This window comes from Rattus norvegicus, chromosome 2 (assembly GCF_036323735.1).
Source record: "Rattus norvegicus strain BN/NHsdMcwi chromosome 2, GRCr8, whole genome shotgun sequence".
Taxonomy (NCBI): Eukaryota; Metazoa; Chordata; class Mammalia; order Rodentia; family Muridae; genus Rattus; species Rattus norvegicus.
Genome location: NC_086020.1, coordinates 248,893,056 through 248,913,880, shown reverse-complemented (window position 1 = coordinate 248,913,880; position 20,825 = coordinate 248,893,056). Strand labels below are relative to the sequence as shown.

The 20,825-nt window shown below is 42.0% G+C and overlaps 1 protein-coding gene and 1 non-coding gene across 3 annotated transcripts in view; both read right to left on the bottom strand.

Annotated features, from left to right (window-relative positions):
• The window catches only part of Negr1 (neuronal growth regulator 1), a 732,375-nt gene that overhangs the window by 101,658 nt on the left and 609,892 nt on the right, over nt 1-20,825 (bottom strand). The window lies entirely within an intron of this gene.
• On the bottom strand, nt 2,553-2,680 carry LOC120101315 (small nucleolar RNA SNORA17). The gene has a single exon (XR_005501687.1). It is a non-coding gene; the product is annotated as a small nucleolar RNA SNORA17 (small nucleolar RNA).

Sequence of the window (20,825 nt, the reverse complement as noted above, 5' to 3'; positions counted from 1 at the left end):
AATTTGTTTCTTACTAATGTCAGAAACTATATACATAAAGTTGCACCAACATGTCCACCCAAACATGAGCTAAATGAGGACAACAACAATGGACACGGCAGAGTGGGCAGAGGGAAAGCCTATGGCTTCAACCTTACATAAAGAGCTAGGCAACCAAGAGAGGCTGGGAGTGGGAGAGGTGGTCTTTCCCTGGGAAGAGAACATTAATTGCTTGTCCTGTATGACATCAGCCTTGTGTTACAGATTGAATGTGTTATATTTAAGAACACATGCATATATGCATTTATACTTCTATGCATGGGCCAACAATTAGTGAAAAGGAAAGATACCATAAATTTGGTCTTCGTGAGTACATGGGAAGACTTGGTGGGAGGAAAGGAAAAGGGAAATATAATTAAATTTAAATTATAATCTCTCTCTCTTTCTCTCTCTCTCTCTCTCTCTCTCTCTCTCACACACACACACACACACACACACACACACACACACAAAGGAAAAAAAATCAAGGTGGACAGTTCTGAGGAATGACACAGAGTTTAGTCCCTGGCTGCCACATGCACATAAACACTCATGCCTGTGCATTTATACACATAAGTCACTTTGCACACATGTACTCTTGTGCACTCATGCACGCGCACACACACACACGCCCATATGCACATGCATACTCACATGCACACACAGAAACTTCTTTGACTTCTTTTTCTCAACATGCACACCAATTCCACTCATCTCCCCGTCTCCACTTATACCCAACCTCTACTTTGTAACAGAGGAAAAATTATCTCATGTGTTGCAGTATGACCCATAGTATTCTCTTTTGCCCACACTTCTTTGCTTGCAAATGTTCATTGTAATGACTCCTTGGGCTGGTACGAGGACTCTGGCTTCTGCTACTCTTATCAATACTGGAACCTCACTAAGACTCTTCTTGGATATCTTGTTGTTGCCCTGTGTCATGGAGATCCTGGAGTTTTGGATCTGTAAGACTGGCTCCTTCATGCACTCCAGCAATTCATCGAAGGGGTAGATGTTCATGTGGGCCAATTCAAAGCCATGGATGTGGGCCTGAGAGGTGTCAGAGATGGTCAGTCCACTGGCTCTCATGTTCTCAGAGCCCAGGGGCCATCTCACCTGCTACCTCCGCAACCAGTTCTACCCTGCTGCCCAAGTGAAGTACAGAGCCTTCTCTCCTGAGTTGCAGCCAGTGTGGGACATGGCCAGTTCTCCCAGTTTCATAATCCTGGGGGCAGCTTTCCTGTCTGCAACAAATGGTGAGTGAGAGGAAAATGGTGTCTCTCCCTAACACCATCTAGCAGATAAGAGGCGGGGCCTCAGATCTGGCTCACCTGCAGCTCCCACATCCAGGGTCACTCTCCCGTCATAGGGGGTAAGAGGCCGGGTGGGGATGGCATCCCTCCCTCACCCATGCTGCTACAGGACCAGCTCACCCACATTCATGCCCCTGGGGTTAGCACAGCTGAACCCCTGCCATCAGGGTCAGATCAACTGTGCTGTCTAGGTGAGGTGCAGAGCCTGCATTCCTGCATGTTGCAGCAGGTGAGGGGCAAGGACAGCTCTCCTGCCCAGTATGAATGTGAGGGCAAAAGAGCAGGAAGGATATCTCACCTTTGTCCATGCCACCACCATACAGCAGATAAGAGGCAGGGCCAGACTCTCATATTCATGTCCTTGGGGCTGGCTCACCGTAACCCCCACAAACTGGGTCAGCTCTACTGTGCTGACCAGGTAAGGTGCAGGCTCTGTTCTCCCCACTGCTGCAGCTGATGGATGACAGGGCCAATTCTCCTGCTCTCATGACCCCAGGGACAGGTATCCCACTGCCACAGGGGAGAAAGGTAATTCCATGCCACCACAAGTGACAAGTGCTAGGGTCAGATTACCCATACTAGAATTCTTGGGCCCCCTCCCCCACAACTCCTACATTGTTCAGGGTAGGGTAGGGGAGCACTCTTCCTGAATACTGCAGCAGGCTAGGGGTGGGGTCAGCTCTCCTGCTCTTACAACTCTAGGGTCAGCTATCCCACAATGCTCAGGTGAGGAGTAGGGTCAGTTCTGCATAGCCCTCAGACACCAACATTTCCCTGGGTAGCAGGCCAGACCAGGAATGTTTGCCCGGACTTTGGTGGTAACAGAACCCTGCTGCTGCAGGGCCAAGGACCCAGACATGGCTCTTGGTGGAAGCATGGGCCAAGACCTCACCGTGATCCTAGGATGTTCCTCAATACCCCTGAATCAGTTCTGTCTCTCTTTGTTGTGCCACATCCTTTTTTTCTCATCCATTTCTCCACTACTAACTTGTCACTCTTAGTGGCTCCTTGGGTCTCTGAGTGTCTGCGGTCATCTACAGAGTGGTCTCAGGAGTGCTGCACCCAGTTTGTGCATTATGGCCCTGGGCAGGGGTCATCTGGAGCATGAGAACCTTCCCTGACCAGAGCCTGTGCTGGACTGGTGGTTATCTAAGGATGTCTCCCTGTCTGGGCCTCCTGGCTCTAGACTGGTAGTTGCCTTAGGTTCACTTTTTTTCAGGGAATATTAAGCTACTAATCATTCAGATGTCCATAGGTCAGAATACTGAGCATTGACATAGCCTCTCTTTTCTCTGCCACCTACTGACAGACAGGATGCACAGCCATACCTCCGACACCTCTGGGGCAGGTTGGACTTCTTATAAAATCTAAGATCTCACAGTATTCTAAACACTTCCTCCAATTTATCCACTTTCCCTCATGTCCCAGGAGTTTAATTTTGTGTGCATAAGAAAAGCTTGCTTCTCTGAAATATGTACTTTGGGTGAGAATCAATCATAACTGATATTTTGCTCCAGTAAATTGTTTCTGGAATGATTAAAGGCCTCGGAATTAACGACTTCTTCTGAAAGGATCCAGACCAAGGAAAATGTAGATGCACTGTGTTTGACAGAGCTCGGTTCTCTGGGGTCCAGCTTATCTAAGATCATACGTGTTTCCTTTGTGTCTGCACAGAAGCTTTGCAATTAGGACATGTTTATGTTCAATCTTTGTGCCTCCCCCGAATTATCTGCCTTTTCTCTGTTGTAACAAATCATTTTATAATTAGCTGAAGGAGGATGGAGAAATTATGGTATGGTCAGAGCAGCAATTATCTTGGTTAGATGTCACTGTTAGAATTTGCACATTAAAAAAAGATTTACTAAGGTCTTTACTTCTCAAAGACGCTTGAGATAAGCCCACAGAGGTGTTCATGTTGGCACACACGTGTCCCCATTCATCAGGTAAGTAGTCATCAGCTGTGACTGTTGTCTCAGGAGTATTTTAGTTCCTGAAAATGAGATTGTGAAGAATGCTAAGCTCCTGACTTTGTGAGGTTTATGTTTTGTGAGAAAGAAATCACAGAAAAAGTGATTCCCGCATCACACAACACACACGTATGATTCCAGGTACACTGGGACAGGCTCATCTTCCACACTGGTGGAGAGGTGCTTGTACTGTGTGCTGGTACATTGTAAGAGAAAGAGAAAATGCTAACCCACAGTTAGATGCTCTGCAGAGTTAGCCGCTCAGCGGCGTCCTGGATCTTCAGCCACCATTCTTTGAAGGATCAAGTGATCCAAGGAAAAAAGGCAGTGAACGCACTGCCTCTCATGTTTACCTGGCGGACTTGGCTTAGTCTGACTGTTCACAGTTAGGATAATGTGTTGAGCTGTACCCTGCCTATGTGTCTTTCTCCTCTCCATTTCCACTGGCCTGGGAAAGGGGAGGCAGTGTTTCATCTACCTGAGCCTCACTATGACCATTCCTCAGAGGAAATGGTAGAGTCAGAGAGGCCTCTGAAATACCTTCTGCTTGTAATGGGCATTACTCACAAGACTCATCACCCTGGCACCTCACTGATCTCTCAGCATGTCTGTCGCTTCCTGCCTTTCAGCCCCGCATTCCCTCCAGAGCTCTGACCAGAGCTGAAGCCTGTCTTTTCGGTAGGCTTGAAAAACACTGAGCTAGGACAGGTTTGCTTTCTGCTGTCTCTCTGCACAGACAAGCATATTGTCCAAAGACAGACACCATGACTTAGGTCAGTTTGGAAAAGTTTCCCTGACCTCTGCTGGGTGGCCTGGAGCCATTCCCCACAGCCCTTACTGAGCCCACATGTTGCTCCTTTGCTGTTTTTACTTGGTGCCTTTCTTCTCCTTATGGAGGACCAGAGAAAGTGTCTTAGGCACTGACTTCTCTAGCACAGTGATGGGATGATGGGATACTCTCCTCAAAAGTGCAGTTAAGAGGAACAGAGTTCTAAAGTCTCTGTGGTCATGCAGTCTGCCCTAGTCACCCTATGGTTTTGCCCGGGGACTTGGTTGTTTTTTTCTTAACTAAGCCAAGAGAACAGCTGTCCTTGGCAGGCCTAGCTTCCTGCATGCTGTGTCATGGCCCCATTGCTTCAAAAAGAACCCCAGGAGGCTGGGAGTGACACAAACCTGCCAGCCTGTCCTATTCCCATAGTTCCTTCTGGAATCTGCCCTTCCCCTCTTGGCTCACAGACCCTGACCACGATGGAGCCAAACTTCCCTACTCTGAACCTATTTCTGTTTGCATCCAGTCTTCAAAGAGACAGTTCAATGTCCAGTCTTGCACTGGCCAAGAACTGGATTTGCTTTCCACAATAGAAAGGGCATCAGTGATGGTGGGTTTATTTTGATTCATAGGACTATGGGAGGGGTTCATTTTGATTCATAGCACTATGAGATATGGCCCACGATAGAATGAGCTAGAGGCAGATGTGGGGTTTAAACTGGAAGCAGAGACCAGTGGAAAGTTCGTGCTCAGCACAGTAGTTCCTTTTTACTGAGCCTGGAACATTGTAGAATGATACCGGAAGCAGGGTCAGTTTCCCTACATGAATCAACTACTCTACATAACTCATTATAGACATGCGCAGAGGGTTATTCCCAAGGTAATTCTACATCCCACCAAGATGGCAAGATTAGCCATCACATTGGCCATAAGCTGTCTTGCCTTTTACCACCATAATACAATACCTCGCCACATACCCCAAAACAAGACCAACCCACCATAGGCTTCCAAATCGTAAGCCACATTAGCCTCTTTGTGATTGTCTCCAGTGTTTCTTGTTGTCATGGAAACCTGGCTGACATATGTACCAACCACATATGTTTAAAAATCATTATCATATTTTCATTTATCAAATGTGATCTTGGTACCTGTGTCTCTGTCTATTTTTCTGTCTATCTAGAATCACTTTAAACAGAATTATAGATGTCATATTATATAATGAAGCCTATCTGTACATTTGTCTGGAAACTAAAGCCCTGCTGTGTGACCAATTATAAACATTGCATCTAACACAACAAACGATTTTTTAATTTATAATACAAGTACATATTCTTTGTCCCTAAATTATATCTTACAGATGTTTCTAAAGCAGGGAAATCCTGTATTTTTAACAGATGCCATAAGCTTTTTGGTCTCTTGAACCTAGCCCAGTTTAAATGATATTCTTTGCATTGTGTCAGGTAGATAAGAAACTTGAATTATCATTTAGGCCTGCATGAATACATACAAATGCACAAACAAGATGGGACGGGCCTGACGGGAAAGAACAACAAAAGAAAGGAAAGGAATTCACAGAGTCATAATCTGAGGATCTTATTCTTTCAAACTAAGACCTTAAAAAGAGGTCCTAGAAAGATTAAATTGACCATAAAATAAAAATGCTAACTCTATGGCACACTCCTTGAGTAGTCCTGGGTGTTAAACCAGTTGTTAAGTAACACAGGCACACTGTGACTGCTTAAAAATTAGTCTCTCTTCTTACGTTTCCCCCACCATTCAGGATTCAATTAGTTCAACTCAGTGGGTTCCTGCCAGACTCCTGCAACTCAAATGCAGGACCTCCTCTGATCAGTATGACTGCCCTGAGGGTGCTCTGAGTCCTAAGAGCAGGAGAATAGAAGCAACAATAGGAGAGAAATGTGGGTGACAGTATGAAAAGAGTTGGGAATAAACAGTACATAACTGAAAATAATCTTCAATATGTATAAAAAAGTATGAGGAATCTTAAAGTGCCTATTTATTAGTAGTTCTGAGCTTTATCTTTATTTCTTGGTTATTTGTAGTCTATCTATCTATCTATCTATCTATCTATCTATCTATCTATCTATCTATGCATACACACACACACACACACACACACACACACACACACAGAGTCAAAATAGCACCTGGAGATGTTTTCACACTCATATTGTTCTTCCATCATAGCAGAAAAATTGGATGTAGTTCACAGAAAAAAGATATAAAAACATGTGTGCGCGTGCTTGTATGTGTACATATGTGTATGTGCTATAAATTCAATTATTGTGCTAGGTATCTCATTTTGGTTACTCATCACCAAATCAGACATTTTAGACAGTTGTGTAGAAAAATGAAGAGTCTAGGGGAACAAAATTATTCTTTTCTTTACTAAATGTAATGTTGCCCAGGACAACACAAATGTGTGTGTGTGTGTGTGACATGTGAGGGTTAATGATAGATGTATCTGTACATGTGTGTGACATGTGGAGGTCAAGGTATATGTATCTATATATGCGTGTGATATGTGGAGGTCAATGATGGTTACACACACACACACACATACATATATTCATACATACATCATACATACATACAAGTATGTGACATGTGGAGGTCAATGATGGGTGATTTGGAGACAGGGTTTCTCACCTTGCCTGGCTAGCAGACTTCAGGATTCCATGTATGTCCATAACACTCCCTGTGCTGTGATATAAGCACCACCCTCCACTTTTTAACATGGGTGCTACTGACCATATCCATGTCCTTGCATGTTCACAGCAAACACTTTACCAGTCATCCTGGCCTATGATATCCTTCTCAAGAAGCTCACAGCTTCCATTCTGTACATTTCTCCTCCCCTTCTCCGTTCCTCTCCTTTTTCTCTTTGCCTCTCGTCACCTCTTTCTTTAGTAATTTTCTTAGAGCCTTATTTTTATTCAAAACGATATGTGGTTTGGGATGTTTCGCTGACATTCTCTCATGTCGAGTCTCTCCATGTTTCCATTTCATGTGCATGAAATGAGTGGCTCAGAGCGGGGAAACCCAGACCATGGAGAGAAAGCCCAGGCCCCATGTAAAGGTCAGTGCAGCAAGCACTTGTGCCATGGTGGAGAAGGGTGGCATTTCTGGACACACTTTTCACTTAGTATTCTGACCCTGCATCTGAGCTTGGCTTCAGTTGCTGTGTTCTTCCCAAGCTGAGTATATGGTGTTGCAACCTGGAGATGTCATTAGTCCATGACTTCTGTGACTAATTGTGTCTATGAAGAGGAATCTAAGGCCTATGTGTACACAAGACATAAACTACCAAAGGCAAATACTTTTTTTAAAAAAAAGATGCACTGTATCTTTAGCCTCCAAATCTTACTAATCCCATGTTATTTAATCCATGGATTAAACACGTTTAATCCACGTTTAAGCACAGTATTAGACGGACCTGTCATTTTCCTAATCTAAAAAAAAATTCTGAATTTTTATGGCAAAAGGATTTCCCACAAATGCTGACTTATTTCACAGAGGTCAACAATAAAAATCTGACAGTAATGAAAACAGTCACTTAGTTCACCTGTAATGTATGCATCTGTAGATTTAAAAGACAACACAATCCCTCTACCATAGGTCAAGTGCTATGTAAATGCTAGGCTAGAAGGTAAACAACAGCACACAGGCAATAAGATAAACTACATGGGACAACCTAAAACATACACGCCTAACAGCAGCCAAGCAGGGCATTTTAATTTTTAAAAGGTGACCATAGCCATTTGTACATTATGTGGCAACATTCTTAATTACAGAATTATGGAGTATCTTGTCATTTGAGAGGCAGTGCCTTTGGGGTAACTGGGAAGAAGGGTCTACTTTCCCAAAGGAAAGGGCTATCCATAGGCTGACTGCCTGATGACTGAGCTATTGCAGGAGATGCTTTGTAAAGCAGTAGTCTGTCTAGGCATTTCCCCAAGCTGTGTCCTGCTCTGCCTTGTGACCCCATGGAGTCTCCACTGTGATGGATGTCTTCACCAAACACGGCTTCTTTGTTGCTGGACTTGCAGGGTTCTAGAGAAATGAGTCTCCCTCCAGAGATCACTCAGTCTTACCTACTCAGCTACAGTGAAAGCAACCAGATGGATATTGTGGTCACACCATCTTTAGAGAGAAAGCGCAGAAAAACAGACCTCGTACCAGGTGACTCAGAGAAGAATGGTATGAGCAGAGAGGTCCCATCCTAGCACCTCCCTCTGGAGACTGTGTGCTCAGAGCTTAGGCCAGGGGCTCTCAGGAGACTCTGGGTCAGAGCAGAGTTCAGAAGAACAAAGTAAAAGACATCTGTGTAACTTGAAAAATTGTAGTCAGTGGTAAGACACAAATAATTCAAGTTTCCTAAAGAAGAGAGGCCTTGGCGGCTGATTCCTCCTGTCCTCATCATTTCTGGATGCCGGTTGGGCGTGTCACAAGCTCTATAGTCAAATAATCTAGAGCGGCCTAGTGAGCATCTCTGTCTGCAGATACTATTATTCTTGGTACAACTCTTCTGAGTGTTTTCTAAGGCTGGTATTAATAACAGATGGAGAGATGTAACTCAGAGCTTTTACCTTTTTCTTCCTGAACATTTTGATGTTTGTGATGTGTTCAGTAGAGGCCACTTTAATGATTACCTCCTCAGCCTCCCTAACCTTACCTCGGTATTAATTTCATTGGCATTCCATTCTCTGATGCTGTCGGTTTTGACGTGTTCATGGGACAAAGGGTGTAGCTAATGGCCTTGGAGGTATTTGTTTGGGGTAAGATTCAAAGGAAAGCGAATGTAAGCAAATCACTCAAGAGGAAAGGGGTTGACTCTTTCTGCCATTCCCAGTCTGTTCTGTTATCTTTCCTGTCTGAGTAATGGTTTCTGAAGTCCAGACTCTGTGGTTTTGCCATTGACCAACGAGGACTAGAAGGAAGAAGAGTCAAGTGCAGACATGGAACACACAGGGAAAGACGCTTAGATGTGTCAGTGATTAAGAAAATACAAGAGATTAATAAGTGGAAAATTTGCCACATGCTCCAGATGGAAGTGAGAATGCTTGTGCATTTCACAAAACTTTCTCGTGGGGCTGAGGGGCAACATGCACGAGGAACTGGGTCAGATTCCTAGCACCAGGTATAAAACTGGGTATAGTGCTACTCATATATCATCCCAACACTGGGTGGATGGAAACTGAGTGCCTGGAGTCTTCTGGCCAACCAGACTAGCCAGTTGATGGGTTCTGGGTTTAGTGAGAGATCGTGACTCAAAAGAAAATGTGCAGGGCAAGAGTGAGAGACACCCAATGTTGACCTTTGACCTCCACATGCATATGCAGATATGAGCACCACACCTTTGCACATGTGTACATGCATACATATATTACACACACACACACACACACACACACACACACACACACACACACACACACACACACACACACACACACCATCCAGCTCAGACAAAGGGGAGGCAGTAGACAGACACCACTTTGCCAGCCTTGCCACAGTCTTGGCTTTCATGGCAGCATGAGACCCGTTCTGACCTAAGATAGATGGCTTGAGATAATTTAGCATGCGGCAAAATATTGTGAATAGGGTCTGGAGATAAGGCTCAGCCAATGGCGCTGGCTGTGTAAACCCAAGGACTTGAGTTCAACTCCTCGTAACCACACAGACATCTGGACATGGCAGTATGTTTCTATAAGCCTAGAATAGGGGAGGTGTGAATTTAAGGATACCTGGTGCTTGATGACAGTAATATTGCCATATTGGTGAGCTTCAGGCTCAGGAAGAGACCCTGAAGAAATAAGGTGGAGAGTGATAGAGGAAGTCACCTGATGTTGATCGCCGGCTTCCACATGCGTGTGTACATATGTGTTCATGAATCTGCATGAACACATGCACACAGAGACATGTACACATGCATAGATGATCCTATGCAATATGTACATGTACACATGCATATACAAAACTACAATAAACCCATCACATATATTTTAACATCTCTCTTCTAGAGTCGGGCTATATCTACAGACACCACCGGCTCTTACACAGCAGTAGCTTCTCTAAACAGCATTCCTGTGGCTCTATGCCTGACACTTCCCTGACACTATTCGTTGTCTAACAACCACAATGTATAGAGAATTGCATCATGGAAGTCTTAGGGGTTCAGTTTCCAAGCCTCACATTGTGCCCTGCGCATGTCTCAACTTTCAGAGAAGACAACAGCTTTTCAGGGATCGGGCCCAGTCTGGATTTGACTTCAGCTTTCTGTCGCTGTTGCAAAGGCATCTTGTATTCTGGGATATTTTTGACGTTTGAATCATGTGTCAAGATGTTGTTGATTCTAGTGATGGCAATGCTTCCCTCGTATGCAGAACAGATTGTTAAACATGCCCAGGCTGGGTGCTCTCTTCATTCTGCTCTTCCCGATTTTATTGTCACTTCAGAAATAAACCACAACACATAAAGGCGCCCTGAGAAGGCAGCTTTAAGAGCCCTGGGGTAGAGCTAAAAGCAGCTCCCTTGATTTTATGTTTGAGCCATCTGGTGCTTACATCAGCTACCCCTTGTTTTCAAATATATATTATTTGCGACTTTGTTGAGCTGAATAACATGAGCCCCTTTGGTACAGCAAATATTGTCAACGTACAGTGATTTAAATAAAAGAAGTAGCTAGTCATTTCATATGAGTCTGTGGATCTAAATAGACTGTATCTGCACCCACAGAGCTGGAGAGTGTGGACGCTGAATAGAAACATCTTAACCTCCATTCTCTAGAAACAAGACTGTCCACTGCGACTGAAGTTAGAGCTAGCATTGCTGGGTGTTTACTATATCCTGGGCCTTGATCTTAAACACTTCAAAGGTTGTATGTACTTCAGGTCTATATTATCATAAATTAGAAAGAAGGAATCCTAAAATTTCAGGAATTAACCAAGCACACATTTACTTACTTAGACATTGTCAGACCTAAACATTGATACACACACAGAGAGATACACTTGAGAGGCCAGGTAGGCAGTGTTGCTACCATATCCTGTGGAAGATACCAAGCTCTTTTTTTCTGGGAGAGTGACAGGGACCATGCCATGGCTCTTTCTGCCTCTGGATAGAAATTCCATGTGTCAGAACTGTTTAAAGTATTACTGGCCAGAAACATGTCACTGAATCTTGCCTAAAAATCTCCCCCAAATGAATTTTCAAGGCAATTGTCATCATTTGGATATGCAATTTGCCCCAAGGGCTCATGGGTTTGAACACTTGGTCCCAGCTGGGACTCTTCTTTCAGGACCTATGGAACATCAGGAGGAGATTTGTGCTGGCAGAAGTCAGTCACTTGGGGCGTCCTGATCTGCCCAGATGTGACCACTAATGAACAGAGCTCCAGACTCCACGATTTCCCAGCCACAGTGGATTTTATTCTTTTAAAACATGAACCAAAAATAAACCTCTCTTCTTTTAAGCTGCTTCTGTTGGGTAGTTGGTCAAAGCAAGAAGGGTAATTAAAAGCCCTGCTTAATTGGCAGGTGCTAGGAGTGTATTGACTTAACATAAAGCTGGTTGGAGAATCTAGGAGAGGACCTGAGTTCAGTCCCCAGTGCCCACATTAGGTCACTTCAGCTTCTGGGTATATGATGCCTTCTTCTGGGCTTGATGGGAATCTGCACACACATTCACAAACTCGTATGTGTGCATGAATACACACATAACACACACACACACAATACACACAGACATACACAACACACATACTTAGAACACATATATACACAAGAGAACAAAACAACATGCAACATACACACATACAAACACCACACACATACAAACACCATACCATATATACACCATACAACACATACGTACATACACTACACACATACACACACCACATCATACACGCATGACACAACACACACAACACACACATACATACAGCATACACATACACACACTATACCATACATATACCACACACACACACACACACACACAACACATACAAATACATTCAATATACAAACATATATACAGCACACATGTACATACAGCACACACATACACATACCACACCATACACACACAACACCATACACACACCACATAACACACATACATACATAAGCAAACATATACACACATACACAAAACATGCATACATAGAATACTCATATACACACCTCATAACACACCACAACATACAACACATACATGCAACCACAAAACATACATAGAGCTTCCCATATACACATTACACATGTACACACACCACATGCACATATACACGCATACAGCACACACATACACATACCACACACATACCACATCGCAAAACACAGAGACCCTCATCATATACATATCATACATGTACCCATGTTCACACACCACACACACATACACATACATATAACACACACAAACATACCACACACACATATCATAACACATACAGACCCTCATACACACATCACATACATATACATGCACACATTTTGCACACACACACACAAACACCACAACACACACACAGACCCCTTATACACACATCACACACATATATATACACACACACCAAACACACACATTACAACATACATGCAACACACACATATATACAGCACACACATATACAAACCACACACAACACCACACACAGATTTCCCCCACACATCACACATGTACACACACACCATACACATATACACACCACATCACACCACATACATACATATATACACACATTATATCATAAATACCACACACACACACAACACACAGACAGACCCGCCATACTTACATCACACATATATACACACACACCAAACACACACAACACAACATATACACAACACACATACATTTAGCACACACTCATTACACCATATATACTACACATACATAAACATATAGACACACACACCATGACAGACACAGATTCCCCCATACACACATCACACATACACACACATGCCATGACAGACACAGATCCCCCCACACACACATCACAATACACACATACACACCAAACACACACAACACACACACATTCATACTGCACACACATACACAAACCACACACACCACAATTCACACAGATACATCCCACACATCACACATACACACACACACACACCAAACACACACAACACACACAACACACACACATTCATACTGCACACACATACACAAACCACACACACCACAATTCACACAGATACCTCCCACACATCACACATACTCACACACACACACACACACATACCACACCACATACCACATATATACAGCACACATATCACACCATACATACCACAAACACATACATATTAATAAACTAAATATTTAAAAAAAATTCCAAATCCATTGCCTTTCCCATCCCATGACTGGTTTGTTATTGTTTTATTGGTTATTTGTTATGCTCAGTCCACATCCTTTTGGTATCCACTCTCTTGCTTCCTCATCCTGCCCTTAAATAATCCTTCTTCTACATGTTTTCATGGGCAAATTGTGTACAGAATATGCACAGTAACATTGACTGCTGGGATGTGATGGACACAGGGTACTCTCTGTGCCTGAATAATGTGTTCTCCCAGAGTCCTTACATGCGGATTTCACAGTCCTCACCTGATAAGGACAAAATCCATTTGGCTACCCCAGGAAGGTTTAGCTCCCAAGGAACTTCTCAATTGTTTAGTGAACTTTCATTGACTGGATGCTGACCTTGTGCAGTGGACAGCAGGGTCCAGTGTCCACCTGACTTTTGGTGTCCTCCACTGATACTATTCACCCCCTTTTTGAGGAAGAGTGTCTTACTGAGTCTGGATCTAAAACTCATCAGTTCACTTAGGTAGAGCTCAGGTAAATGACTTTGAAAGTTTTCCCCAAGCTTACTTTTAAAAACACATTTTGATAACAAAAGGATTTAGAGACCAGAAGGACCCATTTCCACACATGTATAGAACAGCAGAAAAAAAGTGTGTAAACTTTATCAGTTGTTTTCGTTCTTCCCACTTTAGAATACAGCACGCACCCCACAAAACTTTTGGCTGAGCCTTTATATATAGCCTGGCTGCTGATGCCTTCCTTCAATCCTCCACCTTGGCATCATTGCAAATGCACTGGTAGCAAGACTCCTAGCCAGTGCTGAAGAGAAGCTGCCCACTCCAGTGACTTTCCCACATCTGGCCAATTTCCTCACAGTCTAGTGTTACCCGACCATCCTTGCTTACTTTCACCATGCATTCTATGAGGTCACCTTCACAAAACACCCCAGGTCCAGCTGCTTCCTTGATAATTCCCAACCATTTCTATGCTGCCCCATGTAAAGACCCATACATCTTGCTGTGCCCAGCAGCCACCCACTTCCACACTGAGGTCTTTACCATATTGCCTGAACGGAATCTGTTTCCATTGCTTCAGCAACTGCCAGCTCTGTTTTTCCCTTTGATGTGTACGTAAGCAAAAATGCATTTTGCTTTACAGCAAATTCTCAGGGGAATTTAGCATCGAAGCCCCCAAATATCTCCACACAGCAAGAATCACATTGTAAGAAGAGGCAGTTCTTTGCATGTGACCTGAATTTGCGATAGGCACTGGCCTTTCCATGCTTAGGTTTGTATAATATACACTTTATTTACTTAGTATATATGTTTTCCTGATGAGAGCTATGCCAGCCAGCTTAAACGACATGTGCTTACAATGTGACTTCACTCTTCCTTTTTCACCTATTATCAAAAAATTTTACTTACTTAATGTATACTTTCTAGAAATAAGATTATAGGAAACATTCTTTTCCATAGTATATATTTATTATCTTATGTTACCTTATAAACCAGAGTATGTTAACTTATAATTCTTACTTATTACTCTTCGAATGGCCAGTCTCTTCTCTATGTTGCTCTGTCTTTAGATAATAAGGCTATTTCAAGCATGTCTGAATGAATAATTAATCACCTAGCCTGGAATCTGTCTAGTACCAAAGTATTAATGCTTGAATTAATTTTCAGCTTATAACTGTTTTCATTTACACCTACTTCCTTGGCAGTTATTTAAGGCAATTTCATCTTTCCTGTCTGAGGCTTATATGTTAATGTATTTCATTTTAATGAACACTTTCAGAGCTGTAGAAGTAGGCCAGACGCTGCCAGAATGTGTCCTAAGCAAGGAACCTGACTTAAAGATAAACCCTTTAGATGAAAATTCTGAAAAGGAATGATACAATGGAGGTATTTTAAATTAATAGCTGAGACATTACTCATCTGAAATATATTGGTATCAGAGCTCCCATCTATTTCAAGGAATTAGACAGATGTGAGGATTTGTGTCTGTTTGTACCTGTGACTCTGATGGTATTCAAGAGCAGTATGGAGAAAAAAATAAAAAAATATTCTGACTTTCTGGTTTTTAAAACACCCTTTTAGTTGAACTCACAATTTATCTGAGTGTACAGTTACATCCAAGTGTCTTAATGTACTTAGCATAGTCAAAATAATTACACTTAATTAGTACAAAGACCTTTCCTGTAGTTAACAATCTTGCTTTTGCTAATTTTGAGTATCTTTCTCTTAGGATGTTTAAAAATAAGATTTAATAGAAAGTGAGGCTTGCAGAGAAGTCTGTTCTCCTGGACAAACCCGAGTCAGCATCCCACATGAAAATTCACTGTTTTAATTAATATTTCAAAGGATTCATTAAAAACATTTTTATTGTTTGGCTTTATTCTTTAAACCCTTAAAATATAGTAGGTACTAGGGAAATAAGAATGGATTATTATAGTATAAATGACTTAGTTAAATTTTAACCTTAAAAGAATTCCATTTTCAGAACTTAACTTTTTGAATATTGAAAAGTTGGGCATTAAACAAGTATACAAGTATCAATGGGCGCTAACTGCATATATTATGCTGTGAATTAGACAATATTACTTTGGTAACAAAGTGCAAACTATTACTACAGCGGAATGTGAATATGAAAATCAAATAATAATATTACTCAAAGGTAATGATGGCTCTCAAATATCCAAAATGAGGCGTCCTGTCAGGCTTAGGTAGCCTTTTGTTACCAGAGAACACCTCCAGATAGATCAAGAACAGGTTCATTGGTTGTTTGAGGATGAGGAGGTTGTGATTAGAAAGTCATGCGTGGTAATGAATATATTCTTTGTGGACCCTCTTCTTGCCCTGAACTATTGAGTGTGGGCATCAAGTCTTTGTTTGTGGACAGACATTACCACAGAGCCCACTGTCCTCATTTTTTCCCTGAGTACATCTAGAGTCTAGAAATAATACTTCAAGTCTGATTTCTACTTCTGCTGATGTAGAACTAACCACTGAGCTCTTGGTTACTTCTCTGGATTCACGTATAGGTTTCCAGGGGCTGTGGGTAGAGACCCTGCTGGAAAGCCAGAATGGGAACTCTTTTGTATTTCCAGGGGAAGATTTAGGCTTGCAGGCTGTCCAAACAGGACTGCTACGTGTGAGCCCAGCACATTTGTAGATGGCATCAAACTGCAGTGTCAAGAGTGAGTTGGACACTCCTGAGAGCAAAGTCCCACAAACCAAAGGCTAGCGACTCCCCCAGTGGAAAGCTGAGTAGGCTGCCTTAAGATACTCAGCTGCCTTGCTTAAGTTAAACATACTATTAGGACTCTTCTTTCCCTCTACTAAGTGAGTGGTTGGGATCATACTCCCTTAGGACAGACACTTAGAATTTCACTTCAGACTATTATTAAATGGTAATGGCCACAGAATCTCCATTAGGATAGTTTGCCACCCCACCTCCCCATTTACTTATTGGGATTCCAGTCCCAGCTACATTAAAAGCTAAACATATAGGCTTCCAAAAAAGGAAGGGTCTGATTGCCTTGTGGTAGTTATTGACAACTGGGCCAAGAAGATTACAGTTTGGAAGTTGATTAGCAATGCCTGCCTGGGTGAAGGTGAAGGAGGAGGCTGTCCTCATAATGTTCTCCTTGTCTTTGAGGGTTAGATTCTCCTCTCTGAACTTGGTGTAGAATACATTTTGTTTTTACCTAAATCTTAGCAATTAAAACACTGCTGCTTATTTTGTAGAGAACTCATAAAGATAACACAGATGTGGTGTCTGCTTGTAAGCATGAAGCACACATCTTAAGTAATCGAGGAGAGGTTGCGCTCTGCCCTTCTGAAGGTTTCCATCGAAACCTTATTTCTCTATCCTAAGACATAAGAATATCTTCAAATATCCTTTTATTTTCTCACTCAGATTTAGCAACAGACAGGCTTCAGGAAGACAAGTTGTTTTTCTCTCTTTTTCTCTTCTGATAGTTGTGGTTTTATTTGGTAAAATACTTACCTATCATTCAGGAAACTCAGAAAGATTGATCTCCTAGGGAGGGCATATAGCTCAGTGGTACAGTACTTGCCCATCACGGGCGACACTTTGGGTTATATTCCTAACACAGCTTCATGAATAATTAAATAATAAATAAGCAAGAAAACACATTTCCCATGATGTTACCTAATGTGAGAAAATATGAGCACTGACAGTCAAGAAATGACTAGATCATGAACTATACAGAATTCCAGCATGCTTACAAAATATTATGAAGTGTAGTACAAAATGTCATTTTTCTAGATCGTTTGTCCTTAAGTGAAAATGAAATATTTTTTGGATGGATTCTGAGAGCTGAGATGTATCAAACTTTAGTGCACAGATATCAGCCCTATCCTCATCTGACAGGGTTTCTCTTTTGGGGTTCAGCTTTTGGAGCAAAGGGTTTGCATTATCATGAACTACACCTGCAAACCGTCCTGCTCTGAATGTCTGTGGTCACCTGATCATTACCCGGTGAAGAGATCAGTGAAGTTCAAAGCACCCAATGTGACAATTATACCAGATTAATTAAGATTTATGTAGTAATCCCAGAAGTGTGTGTGTGTGTGTGTGTGTGTGTATGTGTGTGTGTGTGTGTGTTTTCATGTACATCTTACCTCTTGTGTGTACAACCGCTTTCCCTGGATCCTGAAATGTTTTAAACTGGGTTTCCATCCATTTACTGCAAGTTCACAGATGTATTCAAATTCATACACAATGACACACAGCAAGAACAAAGCATAGCAAGGAAAGGCTGTGGTGCTCTCAAAGCCAACCTTCCTATAGGAAGGATGTGTTCTGTTGTGAAAGCAGAGACGAGTGCTGAGTTCCCCCATCGCTAATGTCTTTTTTGGTTTTTGTTTGTGACTACATATGATGATAAATACACCTAATCAGAAGTGCCTGAGGACAGCAGATATGCAGAACAGCAGAAAGAAAATGTCTGAATAGATGCATGCCTTTTATTCTGCACAGAACGAGCAGAATTTGAAAGTGCAGGAAACTACAAAAATGCCTGGCTTTAGGAAAGGCATGGTTTGGTGGAGTTTATGCAACATTGTATGGATTCCTTTAAAGCACCCAGGAAAGATGCTTCTCAATGAAGACCCTCAAATACTTTGAACCCTTGCAGTGTATAAAGAATTAGTCACTTAATTTAAGTGTAGTGGCTTACATCTTCCTTTTCCTTTTTTGTGTCCCATTTCCCTTCTGGGATGCAAAAGCATAATGCTTTTGGCAAGGACATACAAGGAATGGAGCCAAGGACTGATCAGCTCCGGACTGATGTTAGCTTTGTGATGCCTGGAGTGTGGGGAGAAGGAAGTCAAATGCAGAATGTTTTCCAGACTACAGCAAAGTTCCCCCCTCCCCCTGCATGTAAAGGAGATAAAGAGAGAGAGAAAGAGAAGAGAGAGAGAGAGAGAGAGAGAGAGAGAGAGAGAGAGAGATCTCCAAAGCTGGTACTTCTCATTTGTTCAATTGAGCTAAGTCAAGCTGATTGTTTGACATGACACCAGACATTGAGACCAGGGTGCCAGTTGATGGGGCTATTCCTGGTGTGACAGTGTTTCTGGGTGTCTCAGCAGACTGCATCAGAGGAGTTATGTGTGAGAGGAGTTATGTGTGACTGGGTCAGAGGTGCCTGTATTCACATTCATCACAACATCTCATTCATGTGTGTGTGTGTGTGTGTGTGTGTGTGTGTATACATATATACACACATATAAATATATACTCATGTAAAAATGAGTTTTATTTTAATTATAATATAGTTATTTATTTGCTCAACCTAATATACAGCTAATATTATGACCAAACTTCTTATGGGGCTGGAGAAATGGCTCAGTGGTTAAGAGAACTGACTCTTCTTCCTGAGGACATAGTTTTGATTTCCAGAACACACATATAGTGGCTTACTAGGTCCTTTTGTTACCTTTTGTCCTTCTTGTGACCTCTGTGGCAACTGTATGCCCATGGTGTACAGACATACATCCAGATAGTTATGCATGCACATAAAATAAAATAAAATAAATCTTTTAAAAAACTTGCTAGCTATAAACCTATAGAAATGAATTTGTCAACTGCAGTGTTTTTTTTTTTTTTTTTGACTCCAGTTTGCCAGTATCAAATTTAAAGACCATTTCGCCAAGTTGCTTAGATCAGCCCCTGTCTTCCTTACCTCAGTGCCACACAGCTGGGTAAATTTTCAGGATCTGAATTCCACTAGGTTACTCTAAGATCCAGTGTAATTTGTAATATTCGCATGCGATGAAGTTTGCTTTCACAGTGTCTGTGGGGTTTGACAACGCAGGGCTTTGAGTATCCACCAGCAAACTAACATCACTGTTTAGTATCTCAGTAAGTGCTTCTGAAGAGAGAGATGAAGCAGACAGACTCACAGCAGTACCTTGCAGTTTCATGGTAGTCTGAATGCATAAAGAATGTGACACCACTGCCAGACAGGGCTTCAGTTTGACTATTTACTGACTCCACAATCTTCGCAGGACCTAAAGTCTCAAAACAATACCAGCCAATACAAATACACCTTAAGTCGTAAGTTCATCATTCTATTAGAAAACCTTCAAAGAGCCTAAAGGTGTCTATTTCTTAATGCCCCAAATCACAAGACCTAGACTTGGATCTATTTTACGAAGCTATCGGTTTATCACCTCCTCACACTTGGCTAGTCTCTCTCTTTCAGGATCTTCAGTTTTGTCCTCTAAGCAGTTGTATCACCTTCTCTTCAAGACTGGTGACCGTGGTAGGTGTCCTATTCAGATAACAGCCTGGTGACTAAGGTTCTGTGTTGATGATGAAAATGCAGTCACATCTATGTTTGAAAGTGATCAGTGTTAAAATACCTTTAGTCTTTTACTCACAGCTACTGTGATCCTGAGGGACACCAAGGGCTCTGACATTACAATTTCTAATGTAAAGGAAGAGGAAAATGAACCTCAGCCTATGTCAAGGCTAAAAATTTAATAAATATAAGAGCTAGAATTAAACCCAATCTTTGCTCTCAAATTTCTTACCCTGCCCATCATGTACACTGAGGCTTTCAATGGTCTTGAGGAAAGAATACATTTATGTCCTAGGTGGTGTCATTTTCCCAGATCTCAGTAAATTTACTGTCATTTTTAAGAAAAAAGTTACAGATACTTGGAGACAGAACTGCCTCTCACATCTGTAGGCTTCAACTCCATGTTGTTTAAGAGCAAATTCAACTTCTTTCCAATAAACCATCCACCTTTGGTTTTTGTTAAGGCATTGAGTATTGCATTTACCTCTCAATACCAGTGCTCTTTGTTGCCTGAAGCATAACACAGACTGTAACTTCACTAGCAGAGTGTGGATATACCAGGACAAAGTAGGTCT